Source organism: Accipiter gentilis, chromosome 2, assembly GCF_929443795.1.
Source record: "Accipiter gentilis chromosome 2, bAccGen1.1, whole genome shotgun sequence".
NCBI lineage: Eukaryota > Metazoa > Chordata > Aves > Accipitriformes > Accipitridae > Astur > Astur gentilis.
The window spans coordinates 48,782,866-48,801,177 of record NC_064881.1 but is presented as its reverse complement, the minus strand read 5'-3'; positions in this window follow the sequence as shown (position 1 = coordinate 48,801,177).

Below are 18,312 nucleotides of genomic sequence, written 5' to 3'. Positions count from 1 at the left end.
CCTATTTCTCATGGGAGCTGCTGACAATTAGTTGTCAACCAACCTAAGTATTAATGCCTGTCTCTCCTGTCTGTTTCCATGATTTTGTGGCAAACCCGTGCAATGGATTTTCTAAATTCTAATTTCTGTCTAACTTTCAGCTCTTGAGCTAGATTCCTAAAATTAGGGAGAATTAGTCTAGGTCATCAAGATATGATATTCAGTTAAAAAAATCTGAAATTCCAAATTAAATTCACACTCAAATAAGAGTGTAGGAATATAGGACAAAAACAGAGATCCATGGAGCAATTTAGGCACACAAATGTTTATCTGCTAAAGGGAATCAGGAGATTGAACAGGATTGATGACAAGCTTTCACCAAAGAGACCTAAGCATTGTGGTACTCAGTGATGCAAAGTGTGAGATAGAGGTGCCAATGTTGACAGGAATTCATAATGATAGATTAAATGTGCGTGTTCCCCATGCAAAGGGAAAAATTAAGGTTCCTGTTTTGTCATTCATACCAGCCCAGAAAATCATCAGTTCACCAACAGGAGAAATTCCAAAGAAAACTGTCCTCGATGTGGGCTCGTCTACCTTTAGGAAATCACATCCTGGTTTGCCTTTCAGAGTGCAGACCTTTGTGCCATACTTAGGAGTCTGCTGGAAATGTGGTTGCCATTCTCCAAATTATTTCTGTACTACTTATCCAGTTATTATCTAATTAAACAACACTTAGTTCTTTTCCCTCTTAGCTGAATGGCCTAACCAACATGCTTTAAGTTCAGGATTCATTCTATTTGCTTTTCTTTTTGGCCCCCAGGTCTTGTCTTTTTGGATATCTAGGTAACAGCTTTACCAAGATAGGAGGAAAGTACTTCAAGCTGACTGGCTAGCGACCAGGAAAAGGCAGCAGTGGGCTCAGGAGGGACCTACAGATGAGATTTTATATGTGTTTTTATTATATCATGCAAAGGAGAGGTCTCTCTCCTTTCCTTTAGAACAGGCTAAGCAAATTAGGCATAGTAATAATTAATCTAGCTGATGGAGTGTCTTTAGGGATGGGGGTTGGTGGGGTCTGTTTCCATTTTCCTGCTTCTAAGCGGGTAAGTGCTAAATGAGCATCTTGGTAAGATAAAGACACTCAGTAGCATCATTCACATGCCTGCACTTGTTAAGCAAAGTTTCCCTCGAAGGTGACTCAGGCTCCTGAATGCTGTGTGTTTAGGATCCCAGACACCCTTCACAAAGTGAATATAGGGTCGATAACTGGAAGGTTATGGCAGACTGAAAAAAGGCCTTTAAGTAGCCCAAACATGAAGGCAGGAGACGACTTTCATTCATTTTTATGTTGATTGGGTCCAAGTAATTATGCTAAATCTTTTTGCTTCTGTGAGATTACTTGCACTGTGTAAAATAAATATTTATTTAGCTCTTTCACCTTGTGGGCAATGCTATCATTCTTCTTTTAATTACTATACAGTTTTTAATAATGATGGGTAGCACTTGTCATGCTGCTTCCATATTCGAAGCACTTTGCAAATGTGAAAGGTGGTTATCTGTCAGTGACTTTCTATAATAAAACTGTGTTAGAGAAAATACTCGGAACTGTTTGTTCTCTGCAATTTCTTAAGATTAAAATAATGTTTATATAAATAACATTAAAAAAAGACTTCCTAGATATGTGTCTGAAAGCAGGTAACTAAATCCCTGGTTTATATTGGAAGTCAAAATGAATTCCATAGGGAATAAACCTTAATTTCAGAGTATATAGGTGTTTAAAATTGCAATCTAAGTTACCATTACAGTTTGTACTAATCTAGCCAACTCAGACAGCAGGATCTCAACCACCCACACAAAAATGCTTGTTTTGGACTAAGCTGCATTTCTGTCCAGACACTTCAGCCCCTTGGTTCCCAGCATTGCTACACACTCTACCAACAGCAAAGGTGACCAGAGATGGGAAGCTCAGGAAAGGATAGGCTGTGAACATGGCAAAAAAGAAATCCTGACTGACGTGTCTACCTTCTATAAAGCTCTTCTGCATGCACTGTCCAAGTCTTTGATGGATGACAAAGGCATTGCAACTCAGTCCCATGAAACATGGCAAACAGTGGTAATCCAAGCAAAATATTCTTGTTTCTACGGAAGCATGGTTTGCATTTACTTTGCTTGGACAAACAACTCATGACAGACAGACATGTTTGGAAATAAATTATTTGCTGCATGTAATGTACAACTTCTCTGGTGGTAACTGGGATGGACTTCAAATTTTCACTTGGACAGTTACAGATTTCAGGATACCTTCATATATTTATACATCTATCTAAACATAGATATAAATATATACACATGTAGGTATAATGATATACATATAAACATATGTAGTATATATAAAATAATGCGAGCTCCATTAACTCTTTGTGGCAGCTCAGGACCTTAAGAATGAATTTTTATAATCTGCTCTTGCTTTTCAGAGTACCATTTGCAATGCAATGAAATTAGAGAGGGGGCACCAACTGTAAGCATGATCAAGAACCCAAATACAACCTCTCACCATTAAAAAGTAATAATAGAAGAGGAAGATATTTTGAAAGTTTGTCGTGGTTTAAACCCAGCCAGCAACAAAGCTGCTCACTCGTTCCTCCCCTGCCCCAGCCCCAGTGGGATGAGGATAAAGAAAAACTTGTGGGTTAAGACAAGGACAGGGAGGGATCACTCACCATTTATGGTCACAGAAAAAAAAAAAGATTTAACTTGGGGAAAACACAGGATCAATTTAATTTACTACCAATCAAATCAAAACAAGGATAATGAGAAGTAAGCCCCAAACCTTAGAACACCTTCCCTCACCCCTCCCTCCTTCCCAGCTCAGCTCCACTCCCCATTTTCTCCACCTCCTCCCCCCAGCAGCACAGGGGGACAGGGAATGGGGGTTGGGGTCAGTTTCTCATACCTTGTCTCTGCCGCTCCTTCCTCCTCAGGGGGAGGACTCCTCACACTCTTCTCCTGCTCCAGCATGGGGTCCCTCCCACAGGAGACAGTCCTTCATGAACTTCTCCAACATGATCCCTTTCCATGGGCTGCAGTTCCTCACAAACTTCCCTGGCATGGGTCCTTTCCACAGGCCGATCTTCAGTCCCAGCCTGCTCCAGCACAGCCTTCCCCAGGGAGCGGCAGCCATCTTGGGGGGCATCCATCCACCTGCTCCAGCATGGGCTCCTCTCTCCCTGGGCTGCAGGTGGGCGTCTGCTCCCCCGCTCCCCTCCGTGGGCTGGGGGGGGACAGCCTGCAGTCTGGTCTCCCCACAGGCTGCGGGGGCATCCCCTCCTTCCTCACTGACCTCAGGATCCGCAGAGGGGTTCCTCTCACATCCCACTCCCCTCACTCACTGCAGGTTCCCCTCTTAAATCTGTTCTCCCACAGGTGTTACCACCATCACTGACGGGCTAGGCCTGGGCCACAGGTGGATACAATTTGGAGCCTGGGAAGCTTCTAGTAGCTTCCCACAGGAGACACCCCTGTGGCCCTTCCCCTGCTACCAAAATCCCCACCACACAAACCCAAAACAGAGTGGTATGAAGCACTGTGGTTTGTACCATTCTCTAACAACTCATAAGCAATAGCTTGTTCAGCCCTTGACTTAGTCCTGTCTTCTTGAAGTATCATTTCAGAAAACTAGTAACGTTAAAAACCAGGCTTGCTATGTCACATGCCTTTCCATCATTAGTATGCATGCAATAAAAAATCTGATATTACTTCATTTTACTGTTTTAATGCCTTTTAAATGTCTACTGGTATATTAAATATTTTTGTGCTCTATGGAGATCAGTGGTCACCAGTGTTAAAAGTCCTTACTACAAACACAGGTGCACACACAAACACACACATACGCATACACAGACATACTCTCTTTACGTATACATATGTGTGTATATTATATATATTTGTATATATTTTACACCCAAATATAGAAATTTATATTAAATGTTGGGTTTGTTTTTTTTTTTTTCACCAAATGAAATCTGTTTTTAAAGTCAATGTAGAGAGGTTGTATCTCAGTCCTTACAATACAGTTGGCCAACAATTCACAAAACAAATTTTTGGGAAGCTTTTTTAGTCTGGGATCATTCTGCTGTCCAATACCTGTGGCCAGAAAGGAAAGATGATGCACTGTGAACACACCAGATGGCAAAGGCAGTTACAGTGGAAAAAGGCTTGGTGCTTTGCCACTGTGTGGACTGCACTGAACAGTGCAGCAAGCCAGTAAGGTAATGATGCGGAAAAAAATAAAAGGTTACAAACAAAATTTCAACAGAAAGGTGATCTTTTTACAGAACAGAAGGCAAGAAAATATTCAAGAAAAAGAGGGAAATCACACATGAAAAACTGATTATTATTTTTATTTTTTTTTTACGATACCAACGCCATGTGTAAAATACCCATATGTGATGGAGTTCTGTAGCTAAGTGGAGTGGGCTGCAAAGTTTAATGGACCCCCAGAAAAAATGTTAGCAAGAAAAAGGAAATCCTAATGGAAGAGGAAGAAAATGAAGGGTGGAGAATGGGAACAGAAAATAACAAACCAAAGATCAGAATTAGAATGAAAACCACAGACAGCTCTGAGGCCCCTGCCTTTCTGGGCAAAGTCCTGTGGCCCGTGGTTTCAGGTGCCTTGTAGGTATTTTATTCAGTGGGAAAAAGCTCTCTCCATTCATTTAGATAAAAAGGTTTATGTGTTTTCATTCCTTCTTGAGGACAATGGAGGTCACAAGGAGGATGAATGATCTTGATTTTTCTTTGGGAGGGAAGAACAGGTCCCAGTTCATGAAACTCATTTCATAAAATAAGTGATAGGAAAGATAGATAAAATGAATGCGATACTTTTTTTTTTTTGTAATTTTTCCCCTTATAACACATAGAGTACACATTTATGAAGCATGACCTGAGTAAGGCTCTATACACAGAGCAAAAAGGTGATCCCTTTAGAAAAAGATTTGTGCAATTACATGCCAACAGAGGAGGGTATCAGATCCAAAAGTGAGCAAGTGCAACAAATGATACAAAATTTTTAGATCAAATCAACATGATAGCAACATAGCAGCAGGTCAAGCACTCTCAGGAATTTTGTAAACAAGGCATGGCTAGTGAAGGAAGATTAATATCTTCTATTAGGTTAAATTACATCGCTTGGGAAAAAATGGGAAAACTTTAGGGAATACCAATTTTTTACAGGCATTGTAAGAAAGAACAATTTTAGGAAGGTGTTTGAAGGAAAGGAAGTTCTGTAGATCCTGGTGGGAAGTTCCTCCCATACATCACAGAAAGGATCAGATTTTTTTAAAAAAAAACAAAACGTGGGAAAGATGGCCTGATAGGGTGAGCAAGGGAAAGTTGACTTGGTGATATCAGGCAAAAGACAACAGCTGAGCTGTCACTGGGCAGGGCTGAGAAGGCACTGGATTGGGAGTGTTACTTCTGTTTAATTTGGAAGAGGAGGATGTTCCTCTCAATCTTTCCTCATGACATGAAGAAATGGGAGTAATTTCTGTCATATTCATGATCTCAATGAGTTTTCCTCTGCCATTTGTGAGAGGCAGGACTTGTGGGTATCTTGGTCTAATCATGATGGCTATATTCAGTAGAAATTACGGTTTTCGTTTTCTTAAGATGGAAATTGTTAGGTGATTAGAAAACAAAGATGCCTATGCTGTTTCCCTCTAATAGAAAATCCGAGGTAAAAATGTACCAGAGCAGGCTTCACATGCTTAGATAGTTTATTCTCCCTTCCCTTCCCTTCCCTTCCCTTCCCTTCCCTTCCCTTCCCTTCCCTTCCCTTCCCTTCCCTTCCCTTCCCTTCCCTTCCCTTCCCTTCCCTTCCCTTCCCTTCCCTTCCCTTCCCTTCCCTTCCCTTCCCTTCCCTTCCCTTTCCCTTCTTCCTGTAAATGGTAATGGGGGAAAAAAGAACCCAACAAAAAAGAGCAACCTAGGAGAACATACTAGATATCAATGGCCAAAAATAATCTTCATTTTATACCTATTATATATATACAGATATATGAGGCAGATACATCAGAAATGAATGGGTTAGATAAGATCAGGAAAAAAGCTACAGGCAAGTGTAATCAACATAGTCCACTTTCAGTGGAACAGTTATGATTTAGAGATGCTGAAGGCTTGGCCTATAACCTGCGGGTAATGTGGTTTTCAGGGCTACACTCAGATTTTTTCAGCCTTCCCTACCTACAGAAGAGCTGGCAATCGGCCTCCGGTTCTGTGAATTAGTCTCCAAAGGCTCATTTGAGCATCATGCACAGTGGTCCTTAACTAAGAATTTCCATTGTGCCGGAGCTGAAGTTGCAACCCTTAGCATTGTTTACATGGTACTGCTGCTGTTATTTTGTCTTGGAATTGCAAATTTCCTAGTTATGGGAATCAGCAAGTGAGAACCATCTCTCTTGTGGGCAAACCTTAACATGTCAACAGAGTGGAAGAAAATGTCGCTGCTGGCACTTTGGAGAAATGCCAAGGTAAACTACTAGGCAACAAGTGGAAAATTTCACTCTGTAAACATTTGGCCTGGGACTTCATCAGCCAAAATCAGTGAATATTAGAACCAATAGATGCCCTGCTACGCATCAGAGTTTCTTAGCATGGTTTATTTATTAAAATATATAATGGATTTTTAATGAAGAATATAATTGGAACTTTTTATAACAGAAGGAGTGGATATTCCCCCCGCATCCCCTTCACATAGCTTATTGTTTCAAGTCATAAACACCTGACCTAATTTTTTTTTTTTATTCCCCTCTGGTTGATAGTGGTAAAAAGTAGGTCAGGTTCAAATGCAATTGCTCTGTCTGACATTTTTACTGATACAAAGCAGTTACATGAAGCTGTCACATTTCTGAGTCCCTTGCTGCAGTTGGTAACCACTTGCTCCTACTAGATATGATGTTTTTCTAAAATGTCTCTTTTAAATGGCTGGACACTTATATTTTCATTTTATTCAACACCTTTTTTTTTTTTTTTTTTTTTTTTTGGTGTGCCTATCAAAGAATGCCTACGCACTGTGCAATAAAACAAATCCACAGAATAAGATTTTAGTACATCAAATCTACAATTCCCTCATGCATGTTTTTACAACTGTTCCATGAAACATCTTTATCAATAATTTCATTTCTCAGGATTTTTGTTACTAAAGGAAAACCATCACTTCAGTTGTGTAAAAGTATCTCACTAAGAAATGGATTTGTTGCCTAGTAGGAACTCATGCAAGGAAGGGAAATACAGATAGAAACAGCAAATAGAAGCAGGTCCCAAAACCAAGAAAGTGAATTCCCTTGTTCCCTGGTACGTCACTGCTGTAGCCCATGAAGAGCTTTAGACAGTCTGCAGGGTTTTTTATTTTAGAGGAAGCAATGTTGTTGAGCCTCACAGTTAAAGAAGCCTTTCTAGAACTCCTTCTCAGTAAATATAAATTGCATGTGAGGCACTGTTTGACAGGTCACAGCTTCCACAGACCGAGCCCTGAGTAACAGGACTGTAATATAAAATACTCCAACCTGGTCTGAGAGTGGGCAAATAGCTGGATTGCAATCCATCATAGCAGGGCACAAGTCTCACCACTGCTGGGTCAAAACTTCAGCTGTTTGTCAAATAACACTATAAATCATCTTATATGGGGGTTCTTTTAAGCATGGGAACTGGATGCTAAGTAGAGCCCGGGAAACTGGAAAACTCAACAGCTTCACAGTGCAATTTAGGCACCCAGCTGTCATAGGCTTCTGTGACAATCCCAGGTAAAAACAGACACATATGATCGTCATGACCACAGAATATTAATTTAACTTAGTGCTAGTTCTAGCCAAGAGTGTAGGCAGGAGCTTTTTTGTCATTGTGGTACATGTGAAAGTCTCATTTCTGCGTCACAGTTAGAACCCAACCTAAGAGCAATGAAACTCTGAATAAAAGCATTTCAGACTGATCTCTCCCAACCATGTGTATAGATTCGCTAACAAAATTCGGATTCCTGACATTGTATCAAACATGAAAAAAAAGTCTAGTGCTGGCTATGTATCTTGCTGCTTCTCTTGCTTTATTTTGTGTTTGGGATGATTATATGAAAACTTTCCCTTTAACATCTGCTGCCTGCCTGTAAATGATGAACTAGGTTCCAGACACAATTTCTGCAGGTAACCAGCTGTGATACCCTGCAGTGATTTATAATACTAAAGTGTTTATGGAGATTTTTGAATTTACATGTTTATGAAGTTTACAGTGTGACATAAGAGGGAATAATTTAATTGATGTTGTTTATTTTACTGCAGCCATGGCTCTAAGGCGCTCGGTACAGTAAATTAAGTTAGTGTGTACATCTCACTATTTGGTTGCAAACCTCTACTCAACAGGACATATCTTGTAGAGAGAGAAGTGTTTAAGACCAAGAACAAGAGTGAAAATTTTGTACTCTGAAAGCCATTCACAATGACTCCGTAATGCAATTTAGTTAAGAATTTAAATTGTTGAAAAATAAATAATCAGGCAGGGAATGGTTGTCTTTCATTGTTATGGAATTAAGCATCCTCTGGAAGTCAAACATTGACTGTGAACATGTGTCACTACATGAGAAAGAAAAGAAACATGTTCAGTAGAGAAGATCCCAAAGCAAATTGCTGCCGTAGGATTTTAGTGTAATTCTATTGCTACTCATCCCGCTTGTCACGAGAAAAACACAGAAAGGAGGCATCTGTTTCTATATGCGCAACACTAATTAACTTGAAGGACTGTGTTTTGTCACAAACTACATGGAATAAGTTCGATACAGTTGTTACTGAAGTTGGGGCTGGTCCTAGGCTTTCCAGCAGTTTATGCTCAATGAGTGACAGTAACTCACTAGTACTGCAAAGCATCATCCTGTTTCTGGTCTTTTGGTGGAAATCAGAGGCTGGGAGGAATTTGAGAACTCTGAAGACAATTGAATTGTGCTTTCGTTCTTCCTCTTTCCTGATCCCTGCAACCTCATCAAAGGATGATACTGGTTCCTTGGTAACATCACTCCAGAGGATGATCTTCTATGCTGGATAGGGTTGGCTCAATGGCATGGGAAAGACGGGATTGCTCAGGGGCTTTGCCACGCAGAATGAGTGAGGGCTACGGAAGATCTCCCTGCAGTGTGATAACCTGATCCCTACCCCTCTGGGATCCTTTCCCCTTTTTCCTCCTGCAATAACGGGTCCTTTATCCCAGACCCCAGGCTGGGACCCATGTACTTTATTAGATCATTCCTCAAAGATTCAAACTGATCCTGTACATACAACAGGTCACCAGATATTGTCTTAGCTCTTTGTCAGTAGGTTAGGAAATGCAAGAAACAGCCTTCCTGGAAGTCAAGAAGGAGAAAGCAGTGTGGAAGAGATTGCCCAGTTCAGTTGTTTCATTCCTTCATTTGCTTTGACCCGAGGTGCTGCCTTTCCCCTTTGAGCACACACGCTCTATGCTTGTAGGTAGAGCAGGCCTCTAGATACACTTCTAGGCAAACATCTGTTTTACTCCTAGTTAATGTTGGTGGCTTTGTCATACAAAAAAAAAAAAAACTCACAAAAAAAACCAAAAAACCAAAAAAACCTTTACAATCAGGTTACATTAAAAAAAAAAAAAAAAAAAAAAAAAAAAAAGAAAGAAAAAAGGAAAAAAAAAAAAAAGAAAAAAGTGCCAGGTCTTGAAAACTAATTTCATAGGCAACCACTACAGCTTGGCTTGCATCTGTATGTTAGTATCTCTTGCCATCCAGAACAGGTTGGCTTAATCCAAATTGCTTTTGTGAACAATCCCTGTCCTGTGCAAGCCCCAGTGCCTAGAAATGTCTAGGAATGGTTGGGGAGAATGCTGTCTAATGCAGGACAAAACTAGGCTAGGAACATGCTAACAATTAATTTATTGGTATTGTTTATTGTGGGATAGTGCCTTGTCCCTCAACCAAACAGACAATATCTGGATGCATCTCTGAACAACAAATCTGCAGTAAGGAAGACTGAAATCACAGCTCTAACCATTTTTGCTTGTAGAAGGGTAGAATCCAGTTTCCACTAAGCAGCAGACCATTTCAGAGGAAGATTTGTGCTAAACAATCACATCCACATGCTGTTCTTATGCTTGGACTGGTTACCATTCCTGTGGCTAGCCAATTTGCAAATAAAGATGGAAATGAAACAGTAGAAAGAATAATAATAAAAAAAGACTATAGAAAATAAATATTAAAATAACATTGTAAAAAGTAATTATAGGATTAGGATTATAGAAGAAAAGGAAAACTGAGAGCCTGACATTGTGTAAAAAAAACCCCAAAACAAACAAATAAAAATACCAAAAACAGAAAAGCAAAAATTACACCCTCCTCAGAAGCACCAGAAATAATAAATGGAATAGGAAAAATTAACCTTCCAGTCTTCAGGTTTTTTTCTAAAGTAGCAAAATAAATATCAATAAATTAGCAAAATTTATCCAGATTAGCAGAATTTTTCTGAGGTGAATGTAAATTTCAATTTAAACAATTTACCTTTTTTCAAAACAATACTGTCTTGTGTACATTCTAGTTTTAGAAAATATTAGTTAAAAGACATTGATAACATCTTTGAAAAGAATTTTAAATCATTCTGCCTTCCTGCTTTAAAGCATTTGCTTAAAGGAAAATTGTGTAGAATTTAACAGAAAATTTCAAGCATTCAGGAGTTTGTTGTTTGCTTGAAATGATCATCTGGCATTTAATAGAGAATTAGATCCCTGCTATTGAATTCCATAGGATGACTCAGATGTTCTACAGAGAACAACCTTTTTCTCTATTAAGTGTCTCAGATTTTTAGAGTAATTTCTAGAGAACCTAATTGATTAAGTCACAATTAAGTTCTAAAGTACTTTCCCACCAGGGTACAAACAATTAACACAAGCCAGATTCTTCACTGCCTGGCATTTTGTGCAGAGAGAATGAAAAATGGTTATGATGTGATATCATTGTACACACATTTTCTATTTATTATGCATTAATGCAGAGACCACAAAGTGTTCTCTCCTCATTTTTCTCTCTCTTCTTAAAACTCTTCATTTTCAGACTCTGTAATAGCTCCTCACACATGATGTTCTGTAATCCCTTTATCATTTCAGTTGTGCTTCACTGAGTTTTTTCAATAGCTTATCTATGTCCTTTGTATACTGCAGGGACTAACCGTGCTCTCTACTTCATTGCTGGCAATGCTAAGGAAGGAAATGCTGGAGACAATCCTTCACATCACACTCAAGTAGCTCCTATTAAGCCTTTTTTGGTGGCATGCTTAAAGAAAGCTACTAGGAACTGGTGCTTTCACTGTATTAGTCTGAATAAGAAAGCCCACGGCCGTCAATAATATGTGAGAGACCTGCTGAAGTAGAATTATTCAGCTCTGAGCTACAACTCCGGACAAAGAACAGTTTTTTATTAGATCACCTACTTGGAAGAAAAGGCCCGATTTTCAGGCACTTGAGATCTTTTTTAGTCCTTTCAAATGTCTGAGCCCATACATTTGTTTTGTTAATGATACAGAATCACAAAATCAATGAGTTGAGCAGGCACCTCTGTAGATTGTCTTGTCCAACCTCCTACTCAAAGCAGGCTTAGCTAGAGCAGGTTGCTCAGGTTCACAGCCAGTTGGATTTTTAGTACTTCCAAGGACGGAGACTCCACAACCTTGCTGGGGAACCTATCTGACCACTCTCACAGTAAGGATGTTTTTTTCTTATGTTTACAGAGAGATTTGGATAATCTCTCCGTATTCCTTCTGGATCACCTGGCCTGACTTCCACCTTTTGGGGACTGCCTTTTTGTGTTTGAATTTAGTTAACTAAATGTAGTTTGGTCTAATATAAGGCAATAATTCAGCTCACAGTGCCTGCCTCACTTGTGCCCTGAGAGCATCATGACTACCACTACGTCTTCTACAATTCTAATCATACTAAGAAGCAAAGACTGTTTAGTAAAAAGATACTTAACTGAAGAAAAACATATTTAGCGAATCCTAAATTGCCAGGCCTACATGGTAAATATAAATTTGGCACAGCCACATAGAGTAAGGATTTTGGTCTGGAAAGTAGTGAACAGCCTTAATATAAAAAATGCTGGAGTCTAAAAATTTTCCTTTTGACTTTTGCATAGCAGTGTTACAGGCAAGAAATATGACTAAAGATTTTCGATGAAAAGGACTATAGACATCTAGAGCACATTGCCGGAGCATCATTGTAGTAGCAAAAAAAGACCAAAAAAACCCCTTCTGAAAAATATCAGAGGCTTGCCATAACATTTCATAAATTGGTATCACGGCAAAACAACCTGCTTCACCAAGAATTCTGGGTTCTCCGAACACTTTTCAGAAATCAGCTTCTCAGATGCATTTTATAATATTCTATTGGAAAAAAAAAAATGCCAGAACATTTATTTACATGGCTACATCTTAATATCTCTGGAGTAGTAGCTACAGACCTGTAAAAATAAAGTATAACAATTGTCCTTCCACCTCAGTTCTGATAAGCTGGTCAATACGTTGTTAAATGGTATTGATAATGAGTATGTTTTTTTGAATAGTCTCTTCCTAAAGAAAAATTCCAGCTATGGATTAGTACTCTCAAATCTCACTTCTGTGTCTGTTTTACAAGATTTCTTGTTCAGAATACCTTAAAATTAGACATTAAAATCTCAAAAGAGAATGGGATGCATTAATAAATTTTAGATGCTTACAAATTACAAATGGGCACTTAAAGTCTCTATAAACTAGGACAAAAAAATATCTAATCAATTACCTTTATACTTTCTCTGCAAAGGTATGAAAGATCACCTTTGTCTGCAATTAAGTACTCAGTTGGCCAGTAGGCTACATATATCCTTGGCAAACTGGGTATCATGGGTACATTTTCATGCTGAAAAAAATTCCAAAATATTCACACATGGGTCTGAGATAGACAGCTCTGCCAGATCACCCACAGACCTTGAGGGCTGTCAGCCCACCTCAGAGCAAAGACTGAACTGAAATATTTTGAAATGGAGACAAGAAGCCTTAGAGCCAGGACTGCAGATCCATCCTCCCTAGAGATGAGATGTGGGACCAAGCACACATCTTGTGTGAATTAGGCAAAACCAAGACAAACAGCCATTTATAGCTGCAGGATGGGCCACCATTTCTTTCAGCTTCCAAAAACCTGCAGGCACTACATATATATGAACATTCAAGTGTTACCTAGCTTTGGTTTCTTTTCCATCCATACTTTGTGATTGTGCTTCTAAGGTATCTCCAAATTTTAGCAAAACCAATTCCTGGATGACAAGAGGATCCTAACCTTCAGTCTAGTGAGGTTAGTGTTGGTGTTCAGTGCTCTTAGAAATCTCTGAAATTTCTGACACTGAGTGGAGAATCACCTTCAGGCTTAAAGGACAAAGAAAAGCAGGGCTGGCAATGGCTGGTGGTCTTTACTCCTCTTGCCAGGTGGGTGCAGTGTGACAGCCATTTTGTATACCCGAAATTAATACGTAACAAGAAGTCAAACAACTGTACAAAAAATGAACAAAACAAAAAACAACAAAAAATGTCTACTGAAAGGAACCTGATCAGGCTTCTGCACTGCATAGTGCTCCAATACAAGACTGATGAATTTAAGATGGAAGAAGAAGAATACGGGAGGGAAGGGATGCATAAGTAGGTGTGTTTACAGTGAGATAGATAAATGGATTAGACACAGAGAAAACAGCGGTTTGATAGAATTGTTGGTGAAAAAGAAATTCAAAGAGAGGATTTTTCTGATTTCTATTTTCCTTCCACCTTGGAAAAGCAGCTCTGTAAGTACACACTGAATTACCACACCTGTTTATTTAATTTTGCAAGTTGCATCATTTCAGTCTTAAACTTTATTTTATTCTTTTTCATTTGTTGGAAAAGAAAGAATGTTATTTTGGTAGGAGGGAGAATTGTGAACTATAAAAAATAATCTTGCTTGAGGCAAATATCATTTTCCCACACCCTGCCTGCAAATTTGGAAGAGATAGTGAACTGCTGCCTATGTATCTTACAGTGGAAAAAATGTTTTATTTCGAATAATGATTATACATATATATATGTAAATATATATATATGTGTGTGTGTGTACAGGTACACATGCATAGATGGAAGGAAGCAGAGGGTGAAGAGCAGGAATACATCATTTAAGGAAGAGAACTTATAACAATTAGAAAGGCAGAAACCTAACTGATATCACACAGGGAAAAACTCCAGTCTTGTTAAATGTTTCTGTTCAGACCCAGTAAAAGGACAGCTAAATTAGTTCAGGTAGAGAAAACTTTCATATCTCCCTTTACCCCTCCAACTTCCTTACCCATGCTTACAACAAAATTTCATAAAGAGTTTTCTGTGGGTATGAAATAACTGAGTGCTTCATTATCATGTGCTTTTGAACCTGGAAAAAAAGAAAAAATCCTGCTGGAAAACCTTTATCTGTGGTATTTCTGGTCTGGTTCAGATTAGGAAGTTCCATCATTTTTTAAAGAAAGGTTCAGTTTATGATATTTAGTAACCTCCAGAGGCTTGGGTGAGTCAGATAAGCTTCCGATAAACATCTGACCTTTGCAGGGTTTATCCAAAGCGAAGGGAAGCTATTGAAGTGCACCTATCGCTAATTCTGCACTTGTTCCAGGCGGGAAATTTTCACTGATGTTAATGGGAGCTCTGTGCACTGAATGAGAGGAGGTTATCCAACAGATATCCACACAAAAGAAAAGTTACCAGCGTATGAGTCGGAAGACAAAACAGTGCCAGAAAATTCGTTCTTGTGGTATGTCAGGTACTTTGCTTTTTAAAATAACAGTATTACCTATAAAGCTAAATTGATTAAATTACAAACTGAAAGTAACCTTTTGCTTTCAGCATATATTTCAGCTTCCAAGTTGCTTCCGTGTACACATGCTTGCAAGATCTAAAAGACAGTTTGTGTAGTTTATACAAATTGATCTGGCAGATTTAACTTCTTTGAAGTGCAGAAGTTAAAACTATTTTTCCTCTTGATTTCAATTCACTCTTAGCAAGCCAAAAATAACACTATCTATCTCAGCAGTATATTCTAGACTTCATAGCATTTAATTGGCCCGGTTCTTGTTTATACAAAACCAAAATGAATTACTCACCGGCACAAGTTTAGAAAATAACCTGAAAACTGGTATGTTTGAAACACCCCTGCCAGGAAAATTGGCTGGATGCTCCACCACCCCCTCGCCTCACAAGCCTGCGAGGCATCAAGTAAGAAGAGCAAACACAGCCCTTTCTCTTGACTACCTCAAAGCTCCATTGCTTCTTGCTCTGTTCTCTCACTTCTTGACTTGTGGAGCAGAGCCGGACATTGAGAGCAGTTCAAGATAAAGCTGTAATTCAGGGGTTTCTATAACGTAGAAAGGGGAACATAAAAAAACCCCACTTCATCGTCATGACTCACAAATTAGGGGGCATTTCTGGCCTGCCAAATCTGCAATACTTACTTGGCTCCCTGTTCTTAGCCTGAGAAATTTATTGGGAATATCTACAGCATCTTAAATAGCATGGACAGGAGCAGTTCACTGGAAGTTAAGAAACCAGGCTGTACTTCCCTAAAGCCAGGCCGCAGAAACTGAACAATGGCTTTCAACAGAACTAATGGAGGGAGATAAGCTATGAAAAGCGAGATCTCTCTAGAATTAATAATGCAGCTGCACCAATTTATAGCAGCTGAAGATCCAGTCTTTCGCCTATCTTCTTCCCTGATAAAGCTTTCTCGCTTTTTAAGAACAGAGAGTTTTCTTTTCTATTATCATTTCTATTTTCCCCTCAATGCGTTATTTATTCATTGGAATGCAGAGCTGACCTCAGCTGAAAATTCACTGAATGTGGGTCCTGCACCACAATGCTTATCTCCAGAATCCCAGCTAAAAACCCCTGACCTGTGTATTTTCATTGTCCTCCCCAGTACTCTATTATATTCATGATATTTTTGACAAAACAGTGAAAGAACAATGCTAGAGATGTGAATACATTTCCTTTCTCCCTCGAGCAAAACAAAACCTAGCCTGCCTCAGGCGTCCCTTGATGAAAAAAAGAGTTAATGCATTAAACATAGGACATATCCCAGAATTTTAATAGGATCTTTAATCCACCAAGTTTGGACATGTAATTGTTAACATTTTGTTTTTCATTATGGAATGTTTTGTGCTTAGGGTACTCCAAGAAATGAACATCTGGTATTAATAACTTTTCAGCATAAAAAGCTCAACAAAATTACAACTTATTGTAGTTGGCAGATGGGTTGCAAAAAAATGAAGGAAAAAAAAAAAAAAAAAAATCCACAAGACACCAGCCAGATTAATCCACTGCAATATAGATCCTGATTTAATTCAAACAATGCATAATGCATTGACTTCTAACAATAGGTGGCTATTGTGAGCAGTCTTTTCATATTTAGGCATATTCAGTAATGATTATTCATGTAAACAGGCTTTTTGTTTACAATTAATCACTGAATTGTTTTGACTGGTGTGTTGGTTCCAGCTTTGATAGGAGATAGTACATGCGTATTGTGGAAGGAAGAGTCTCAGAAAAGTAGAAACAAGCTCCCTGTTCCAGAAAGCTCTTGGCACTGAGTCGCTACGCTCTGTTTCAGAAGCAGTAAGTAAGAGACTGAACAAAACGTGGTTTCCTCCTTCCACCTGCCTCTGGCTGTGAAGGATCAGGGAGGGTCATTGTGTGGGATGACATTTGCCACCATTAAGAAAAACTTGCAGTACAAAACTGGCTTGAGTTGAAAGCATTTGAATGAAGGGGAAATCATCATTGACTAACTATACTGCCACAGCTCTCATCTGAAAAAGGGTTGACTAGACACATAGGTTGTCAGTTCTGCTAGATCATTAACTTCCAGCTTCCTGTGCTTCGTAAAGACTTGAGGGTCTTAGTTCACAATTTCTTTCTTTCTTTCTCTCTTTTTTTCATTTTTTTTTCTTCTTCTTCTTTTTTTTTTTTTTTTTTTCCCTCCTTCTTCTCTATTTCTTACAAAGGAGGTTAGAATTTCTTTCCTCACTTACAACTTTGTTTACCTGGAGTGACCCCAGGAACTGAAACAGCTTTTAAAGGAGATTCGTATTACGGTGAATGACAAAAATCTGACTGTAAAGTTATCACCCTGAACTAAACCTAGAACTGTTCTGACTGTGCGTGATGGACTTGGATGGTGTGGAGCAGGTACCTATCCCATAAGGACTGAGTTATTTCTGAAAGAATATTTTTTTCATTCCTAGAGGGAGAAAATATGTAGAGATTTTTTCCACATTCCTTTCCTTTATAGTCATCCAAAGGGAGACCATGTCCTTTACTAGGTCAAAAGAAATCCAGTGTGAAAGAAATAAACTATCATGAAATCTGAAGAAGAAGAAACTTTAATAAAAGAGAAGGTAAACATGAAATTGGGCAGATAAAGTTTATTGGGAAAAAAATCTTCGTAGTCCGGCATCCTGCCGTCACCTGGTGGCTAGTAAATGCTTATGGAATCAAAGACAGCGCAAGTGCAGTGTGATCCTCAATACACCCTCCGAGTCATAATCAGATCAGGTATTCCTGAGAAGCTGGTTACATCTAGATAATCTTATTTAAAACCTACAAGTGAACTGTCCTCCATGGTTTTGCTAATTCTTTTATAACTTGTTTCTATGTTTGGCCTCGGTAACATTTGTAGCAGTGAGCTGCCCAATGTAATTATATACTATGAGAAAGATTATCTTCTCTGTTTTAATCCTGTTGTCTAACAGATTCCCTCAGTGGCCCTTAATTTTTTAATTGTGATAGTGAATATTTTTTTGCCTTTTTTATCTTATTTCTGCCACTCATTATTTTATATACTCCTATCACAGCTTGGATTTTAGAAAAATGACATCCTAACACTGCAGCTGAAATTACTGGGATTAAAGTGGAGGAACAGCAACAATGCTTTCAAAGAACCTGGGAATGTGATCCAATGTGTTAAATGTGACTGGCAAGTCGTTGAAACAGCTTCAAAAACCAGCAAACTGTTCAAGGACTGGGTTCCGTTGTGGCATTGGCTGAAAGTCTCTTGCCTGAATCAATGCCACAAAATGAAGTTGAAACTCAGTGCAGTCATGGTTAAAGGATGTAGGAGCCATTTTAGTATGAAAAGTCTCGGGCAAGAAAACACAGAGCCACTGTATTGCCTCTTCTATACCCTGTTGGAGTGTTTGCTGTCCCCCTTCAGTGTCTTTGCCCATAGTAGATCCATAATGTTAAATAA